Source organism: Chrysochloris asiatica, unplaced genomic scaffold (assembly GCF_000296735.1).
Source record: "Chrysochloris asiatica unplaced genomic scaffold, ChrAsi1.0 scaffold00393, whole genome shotgun sequence".
In the NCBI taxonomy this organism is placed as follows: Eukaryota; Metazoa; Chordata; class Mammalia; order Afrosoricida; family Chrysochloridae; genus Chrysochloris; species Chrysochloris asiatica.
The window spans coordinates 306,446-315,662 of NW_006408911.1; the positions used below are offsets into that span (position 1 = coordinate 306,446).

Genomic DNA, 9,217 nt, shown 5'->3' on the forward strand with positions numbered 1-9,217 from the left:
ATTTCTATTTTTTTGAAATTTGTTGATTTCTTATGTGACATTACATTTATTGCATTTGTGAATATTTCTTGGACACTTGAAAGTATGTCTTTGTTTTGGGCATCTAGGGTTTTATATTACTGTTGTTGCTAAGTGCCGACAAGTTGGCTCTGACTCATAACAACTCAGTATAGGGTTTTCAAGGAGCAGTGGTAGGTTAGAACTGCTAACCTTGTGGTTAGTTATCCATCACTACATCAGGAGCCCAGAGTTTTATAGAGCCACCCAATTAATGATGACTTGCTATGCTTGAAGCCTTGGTGGAAAGACTCAGAGAAAAAAACAAAACCTGATTTTTTAAAGATGCTTTTAACACTCCTTTTTTTTAAAAGACTATTTCTAGCGTGTAGTAGTACGAATAAATTTTGTGGTTTTAAAATTTCATAGCTGTAATTTTTGTGTTTTGCCTAATAGATTGTAAATGTTCTATTAAGCAAACATTTTCAATAGATTTTAGTTGATAAAACATAAGACCAAAATTTTGTTGCATGACTGATTTAGGAGTAGTTATGAGCCCTGGTGTGGCATTTGTTGGATAAGTACTGCACTGATGACTGCAAGGTCGACAGTTCATACCCACCAACCGCTCTCAGAAACCCTGTACGGTCTCTTTGAGTTGGAACTGACTCAACAGTTCCCAACAACAATTGTTTTATTTATATTTTTAAAGTTTCATTTCCTGTGTGCTAATACTTTATGCTTTGCTCAAATCTTGTGGCATATTATATGCTAGATTTTGAAGACACTAAGGAGAGAACTTTGTGAACACTGGAGGCAGTGGAGAGCTACAATTACTCAAATCATTTAGGATATGACCAGCAGGAAAAGAACTGCTTTTGGTACTGAAGAGCAACAGAGAAGGTTGGGCAGAGGGTGAATTAATTCAGGAATGGGCTTTAGACATTTTTTCCTACAATATACAAAATCTACAATATACAAAATCTTAAAAGAAGAATCCTAGAACCTGCTAATGTGTACATGGGGAAAATCTATCCAACAGATCTTTAGTTTACACTGTGTTGTAAATAATAATAGGTCAGTACTATATTGAGCACTTACTATGTGCTAGCCACTGGATTGACCACTTTATGTCTATCATCTCATTTAATCATCACAAGAACTCTCTGAGGCAGTTGCTAGCTGGAATTTAAATACAGGGAATCTGACTCTCATACAAATATTTTAAACATGCAACAATAGAAATACATTCAGTTGTGGACAAAATGGAATAGACACATTTGTCCTTATTCTTCCCACTGCTTACTACCCACTATCATCAAGCATTTCCCGCTCATAGACTAAAAATGCTTTCTGAGGCTGTAAATCTTTACAGAAGCAGACTGCCTCAACTTTCTCCTGAGGAGTGACTGGTGGGTCATGTTATGTGCCATGGAGTCGGTCATGTTATGTGCCATGGAGTCGGTTCCAACTCACAGCGACCCTGTACAGGATTTCCGAGGCTGTAAATATTTATGAGAGCAGAAAGCCCCATGCTTCTCCCACGGAACAGCTGGTAGTTTCGAACTGCTGACCTTGCGGTTCGCAACCCAATTCGTAACCACTATGCTACCAGAGCTCCATATACATATATATATAATCCTGTTTCTTGTATTCAGTAACCTTTCTTTTTTTTTCTTTATTTCCTGAAGTAAAGACTTTATGATCTCTCTCTTTTTCTTTGACTACTTCCTGAAGTGAGTAAAGAATTTATGGTCGCTCTCTTTTTCTTTTTCTAAAGTAGGAATGCCCTCCTTAAAATTTTGAACTAGCCAACCCGGTAAGGGAAAAGATTGTGCAGTCAAAACCCTAGCCAATGGGGTGAGACACAGCCTTGAGACTCACGTCAGGGATTAAAAACCTGAGTGGACTTGCCCACTCCGTGCGTTCCGTGCGTTCGCTGGCCAGTTCCTGAATGTAGTATGGCTATGCACACGCACCCTCTTGCAGGAGTAAATTTTGCTTTGCCAAGATAATTTAGTCTCACCGAGAGTCTTTTAAGCGACATTGGCATTCATTTCTAACAGAACAGCTGATCTTTGGTTAATAGCTCAATGCTTAACTCATTAAATACAGCTAAAACCCCCTGTACATTATACATTAAACAAATGTAAGAAGATTCAGAAAGGTGGAGAGAAAAAGCAGACTGGCTGGAGACCTCCAGACCCAGTAAAAAACAGGCTGTGTGCTCCCTTGGTTTTCTTTTTCCTGTGAATTTTCTCAGCTGGATGCTGTAGAAGCCAGCACAATGGAGATGCCACCGCATCAGGCAAAACATTTAAAAAGCCTTCTTTCCCTAACCAAAGGATAAGAAATAGGAAACCTAGCAAGACAGAAAACTTTTTGGCAGTAATTTTTGATAGAGGCTGAGCAGGGAGCTTTCACCCTCATATAGTTGTAATAGGTAATATCTCGTCCCCCTTGACTGGTGTTATAGAAGGGCAAGGAGGGAGCTCAGAATTTCATCCTTGACAGGCAGTAACATGAACAATTACTGTCCATGCCTGCCAAGGAAGAAATTCTGTCAAGGATGTAATTCCCTACAGTTCCCCATTCCCTGCAGTTCCAGAGGCGTCTCTGTGAAGAGCATGCACTTCTACTGGGAGTGATGAGGCTATTGGTGAAGCGTTAGAGAAGGCCTTTTAAAACAGAAGATTTAAATAAAAGAGTCTCATAACACAGAGATTAAAATGCCCAAGATCCGATTAAAAATCACTTGTCATACCAAGAATCAGAAAAATCTCAACCTTGAATGAGAAAACAATCAATCAATAGACACCAACACTGAAATGACAACAGATGTTGAAACTGACAAGAATTTAAAAATAGTCATCATAAAAATGTTTCAGTAACAAATTGCAAATATATTTGAAATGTTTGAGAAAAAAAAAGTTTCAGCAAAGAAATAGAAGATACATACCAAGAACCATAGAAAAATCCAGAACTAAAATATATACAATACACATTTTAAAAAAATCTCACTGGATGGACTTAACAGCAGACTGGAGAAATCTGAAGAATAAATCAACAAATTTGGAGTTAAAATAATCCATTCTGAATAAAAGAAAGAAAATAACCTGAAAAAACAGAAATGAGCAGAGCTTCAAGAATCTCTGGAACTATAACTAAAGATCTATCATTTGTATCACAAGAGTCCCAGAAAGAGAAGAGAAAAGAGTGTTGGACTGAAAAGATGTTAGACAGAATGATGACTGAATTTTCTTTAAATATGCATTATATGAACCTATAGACTCAAGAAGCTAATTGTATAAAACCTAAATAGTATAAAACCAAATATGCACCAAGACACATCATAATCAAACTTTTGAAATCTAAAAATAAAACAAAATATTCAAAGCAATGAAAGAGAAATGACACCACATCTCCATGGGTGAAATTATTTGAATAGCAATAGATTTCTCATCAAGAATCATGGAATCCTAAACAAAATGACACAATATTTTTCAAGTGTTGAAAGAAAAGAACTGTGAACCCCAAATTCTATATTCAGTGAGAATATTAGTCAGAAATGAAGGGGAAACAAGCGATTCTCAAACAAAGAAAATCCAAGAAAAATCGTCACCAGCAGACCTACTATAAAAGAAGAGCTAAAGAAAAATTCTGAAACATAAGGAAGTTTATTTAAATTGAGGGATCTTAGAACACTAAGAAGGAAGAAAGATAACAGAAAGAACTAAAACATGGATATAGTAGACTTTCTTTCTCTTCTTGAGTTTTCTAAATTATGATTGATTCCTCAAGTGAACATTTTGTATTGTCTGATGTGATTCTTCTATGTAGAGAAAACATTTAAGACAATTATAAATGAGGTTAGTAAAAAGGACTTCTGGTAGGTAAAGTATCTATAATTCATTCAAACTAGCCAAATGTCAAGATGCTCAAAGTTAATAAAACAAACTTTAAAAAATTTAAAGAATGAAGAATATTATATATATTTACCCAAGTGCCATTTTTTAAAAAGTAAACTAAGAGCTTCTTCTGAAATGGCAATGGTGAAAAGCTCTGCATAACTAGATTGCTCTGCATAACAGTGGTAAAGTTTGTCCATCCTATAGGAAGAGAGCCATCACTATAGACTAATCACTTTACATAAATGGATGTGCTCTATGCCTAAAAAACAGTATGCATGTGCCTCTGTGTGTGTGTGAGAGAGAGAGAGAGACAGAGAGCACAGGCAAACATGAGATCATGTTTGAAGTGACTCAACCTGTTTTCACCATCAATTTTATGAGACTTTAGTTCTTTGGGACTCAGCTGACAATGTTTGGTATGCATTTACAGACAGGCCATTCTACCCATGTTAACACAAGAAACAGCACAAGTCTGGCAGTCAGGGAGCCTATGAGATTGCAAGAGATAGATAGCACTATTCCTTGGCAATGGATTCCTGAATACAGAAAACCAAGGAAGTCAATGAGAAAATAGAAGCAGAAGAATGAGAGTAATTTTGTCCAAAACATCTGAGACAATACCTAGGGAATGCTTAGAAACCATAGGATAGAGCAGAAACTACTACCTTGTTGGGTTGGCGGTATTCAAAGTCATTCTAATTAAAATACTAATGTAAAAAACACTAATATAAATATGGTCTCATTTTATTCTTATGTTTAGTGGAATTTAGGCATATGGAGTATTATCATTCTCTTAAGATATCACTTGTTATTCAGATCAGTATATCAAAACCACCTATCACAACAGCAAAAATAAAAATGAGCAGAGCCCCAGAAATCTCTGGAACTATAGCAAAACTATAAAAACTATAACAAAAGGTATATCATTTGTTTCATTAAGAGTCCGAGAAAGAGAAGAGAATGAGCGTGGGACAATTTCTAAAAATTTAAAAGAGAGAAATCTAATGGATTACCTCACTACTTTTCTTCATTGACTAATAGTTTTGCTATTTGAAAATTGTTCCTATTTGCAAGAAGTGGTTAAATTTTATTTTCTTGTATTTTTTTTTCAATTGGGATGGAAAACAGCTGAACTTCATGTTTAATTTAAAAATCAAACATTATTGAAATTAGCTGAAACAGAAAAAGGGTTGTGGCTGCCTCTAGCCACAGTTGGCTTTGGGAGCCCAAATGTCTTTTTTGCCTTATCAGAGGTTATATCTATAGTTCATAAGAGTCTCTCCAACAACAGGAAACAAAACAAGAAAAGCCATGGAAACGAGGCGAATTGGTTTATCTTAGGTCACATGTCTATGCCTAAACAAATCACTCTTCTAAGGGAAATGAAATAAAATGATTGGCCAGGCCTGATCGCAGGTGAATGAGCAAGCATGGAGAGCTTCACCAAAACCACATGAAATGAATCCCTCATCAAAATCCCCCCTATCTTATCAGGATGCACATAACACCCAAAGCAACAGATATCCAATGGGAGTTTACTTACTACATGGAGAGTACCATGCTTGACAGCGTGAATGCAGAGATAATAAAACATGGACGCTATGCTCAGAGCTTATTCTCGAGAATTTTCTTAAAAACCTTCCCAATACCTTTGACAATTTAATAAATTGTATACTTCATTTGCAAGACGCAATTCCAGACTTCGGAATTCTGTTTAAAGATTTGTGAGATCTGGGAGTTTCTGTTTCTGAATGATCATTCCTGATCATTTGGGAACGCTCCTATTCGCTATGAGAACAAAAACATTTTAAATTAAACATATCATTTTCCTACTGGTTATGCGAGTAAAATATAACTGGTGAAATCAGAGACTCTTTTTATTAAAAGAAGCGCTGCATGATTAAAAGCAGTTCTGAGGAAAATAATTCTAGTCTAGATCTACCAGTCATGGTATAGGTGTGCCTCTGACATGCCCATACGTGTTCTGGACATAACTTACATGCATACATCATCATCACTCATGTTCACCACACCCGTTCTGGGAACCTGAGGAGTCTGGGTCTTGCTACAAGACTTGAATAACAACTGAACCAACGAATGAGGATGGGGTGAGGATATAAAATTGAAAATGCCAAGACCCAATATCTACTTTGTGTACCTTCTTCATTTTAAAGGTCAACTATTTATAATATGACTTATAAGTTTATTGAAAAGAAAAGAACTTGAAGTATTGCCTAGTATCCTAGTCTATTGCTTAGTCTATTCTCTTGCCTCAGGAACAGATCTGTACTTGATTCAACTCAAAAATTAATCCTAAGGCAATAACATTCCAGCCACTCTTGGTAATTCATTGCAGCGCCCATCCCTAGTTCCCAACCCAGACTTCATTGGTTTGGAAGCAAGAGACATCACAAGTGAATGGAAGTATTAAGGAGTGATAAAGAGAAAAAGAATAAGTAAACAGAATAAATGTGTTCTTCAAAATGAACTCTGTATCCTCGCAAAAATTTGGCAAATTGACAGCATTTATTTATTTGTTCTCTCGGAAACCCTGTACAGGGTCGCTATGGGTCGGAACCGACTCGATGGCACTTAACAAGAATAACAACAATCCAGAACCCCCACCTATTAAATGTAAGTTTAATAGCTTTATTGAGGTACAGTTGACCTTTGACATACAATAAAATGTACATACTTAGAGTGGGTTCTATGAAGGAAAACGTGGCGTCAGGATTGGAGGAAGACTTATTAATAACCTGAGATATGCAGATGATACAACCTTGCTTGCTGAAAGTGAAGAGGACTTAAATATTTACTGATGAAGATCAAAGAGCATAGCCTTATGTATGGATTACAACTCAATGTAAAGAAAACAAAAATCCTCACCACTGGACCAATAAACAGCATTCTTATCAATGGAGAAGAGATTGAGGTTGTCAAAGACTTCATTCTTCTTGGATCAACTATCAACACTCGCGGAAGCAGCAGTCAAGAAATCCGACAACGTATTGCATTGGGCAAATCTGCTGCACAGGAACTTTTTAAAGTATTGAAGAGCAGAGATGTCAGCTTGAGGACAAAGGTGCGCCTGACCCAAGCCATGGTATTTTCAATAACCTCATATGGATGCAAAAGCTGGACAGTGAATACGGAAGATCATAGAAGAACTGATGCCTTTGAGTTGTAGTGTTGGAGGAGAATACTGAAAGTGCCACGGACTGCCAAAAGAAGCAACAGATCTGTTTTGGAAGAAGCGCAACCAGAGTGCTCCTTGGAGGCCAAGATGGCTAGGCTTCATCTCTCATACTTTGGACACATTGTCCGGAGAGAACAGTCGCTGGATAAGGATGTCATGCTGGGTAAGGTAGAGGGTCAGAGAAAAAGAGGAAGACCCCCACCGAGATGGATCAGCCAGGTGACATCATTGATGGCGTCAAGTGTGGCGGCAGTAGTGAGGTTGACCCAGGATCGGACATTGTTTTGTTCTGCTGTGCATAGGGTTGTTATGAGTCGGTTCCATCTCAATGGCACCTGACAACAACAACAAAGTGTATATATCATCACAATCTGGATAATTAATGTACCCATCATTCCTTTCTGAAGATACTGTCAAGGTGAGGAAGAGCTACCTCTTCAAAGTATAGTTGACCTTAATGACATGAATGGAACCAAGTTTTGGGGACCTTCATTTACTAATGAGGAGCAACTCAAAATGGGAAGAAACAGCTTCAAAAATTCATTATTAATCAGAAAAAAAGTAAAATGTGTCAAAATTTAAAAAGAAAACATAAAGATTTTAGAAATAAATCTAACCAAAGAAACAAAAGACCTATACAAAAAGAACTACAAAACACTAGTACAAGAAACCAAAAGAGACTAACAAAAATGGAAGAATATACCATTCTCATGGATAGGAGGATTTAACACTGTGAAAATGTCAATACTACCCAAAGCAATCTTAGATATAATGCAATCCCAATCTAGACTCCAACATTATTCTTTAAAGAGATGGAAAAACTGATCACTACCATTAATGGAAAGGAAAGAAACCCCAGATAAACAAAGCAGTACTAAAGAAGAAGAACAAAACAGAGGCCTCTCACTTCGGATCTCAAAATCTGCTACACAGCTACAATGCTCAAAACAACCAGGTATTGGTACAATAAAAGACACATAGATCAATGGAACAAAATTGAGAACCTAAAAGTAAATCCATCCACATACAGTCCACTGATTTTTTTTTTTTTTTTAACTAACAAGGGTTTTATTTTTTACTAAGAATTTATCTTGAGGATATGATTAAACTTTGTCACCACCGCCCACAGTGAAAGTGAAAGTTATAAAGTAGATATGAACATGTTGAAGGTTTGGAACATTAACAGAGTGACAACAACTTCCTTCTAAGCCATCAGAAAAAAATGTTTCAGTAGAAAAAAAAAACAAAGAAAATTTCAGATTGAACAAAATCCTCATAGGTCATCTAATACATTCAATCTTGGCTAGAGTGTAAGAAAATGGAAATAGGACTACTACAATACGAAACTCCCACTACAACACACTGTACATACCTGTGTTCCAAGCCCACCCCAGCCCCCTAATGCTTCCAACTTAACTATTTTCCAGCCTGCTGAACCCACTGATGAAGGAGCACGTAGATCTCCTTAAATCAGTCTTTGTTGTAAGGTTGGTATATTGGTTATCAGCTCGGTAAACAAGACAGCTGAGGTCTGCCAGATCATCAATAAAAGCATGCAACTGACAAATATCATATGTGATTGACGGACTGTTGGGATTCATTCTCTTCAGATGTTCTTCATACATTTTACAAACACCTTCCATGCATTCTTTCACAGATTCATTTTGTGTTGTTAAGTGCCATCAAGTTGGTTCTGACCCATAACGACCCTGCACAGGGTTTCCAAGGAGTGGCTGGTGAGCTTGAACTGCCAACCTTGCAGTTCAAACTGACTTTGCAGTCCAGTGTGTTAACCCACAGCACCACACCAGGACTTCAGATTCATTGTCAGTGTAAATTCTTCCTTCTGGCCTCATGATAGGCTGTACTAGCAAAATGGTGTAAAACATCGTGCCAAACTTTTTCCATGCAGCTGCTGCCGATGTTACCACTGCACATAAGCTTAGTCTAGTCCACTGATTTTTGATAAAGAGCCAAAACACATTATATGGGACAAGATAGTGTCATAAACAAATTGTGCTGGCAAAACTGGAATTTATTTGCAGAAAAATGAAGCAAAACACGTCTCACACCATATACAAAAACAAACTCAACATGGGTTAAAGACCTAAAT

The 9,217-nt window shown here is 37.0% G+C and overlaps 1 pseudogene; it reads right to left on the reverse strand.

The window, feature by feature from the left end:
• Nucleotides 1–8,520: 8,520 nt before the first annotated feature.
• LOC102836820 lies at nucleotides 8,521–8,993 on the reverse strand (annotated as a pseudogene).
• Nucleotides 8,994–9,217: the final 224 nt, after the last annotated feature.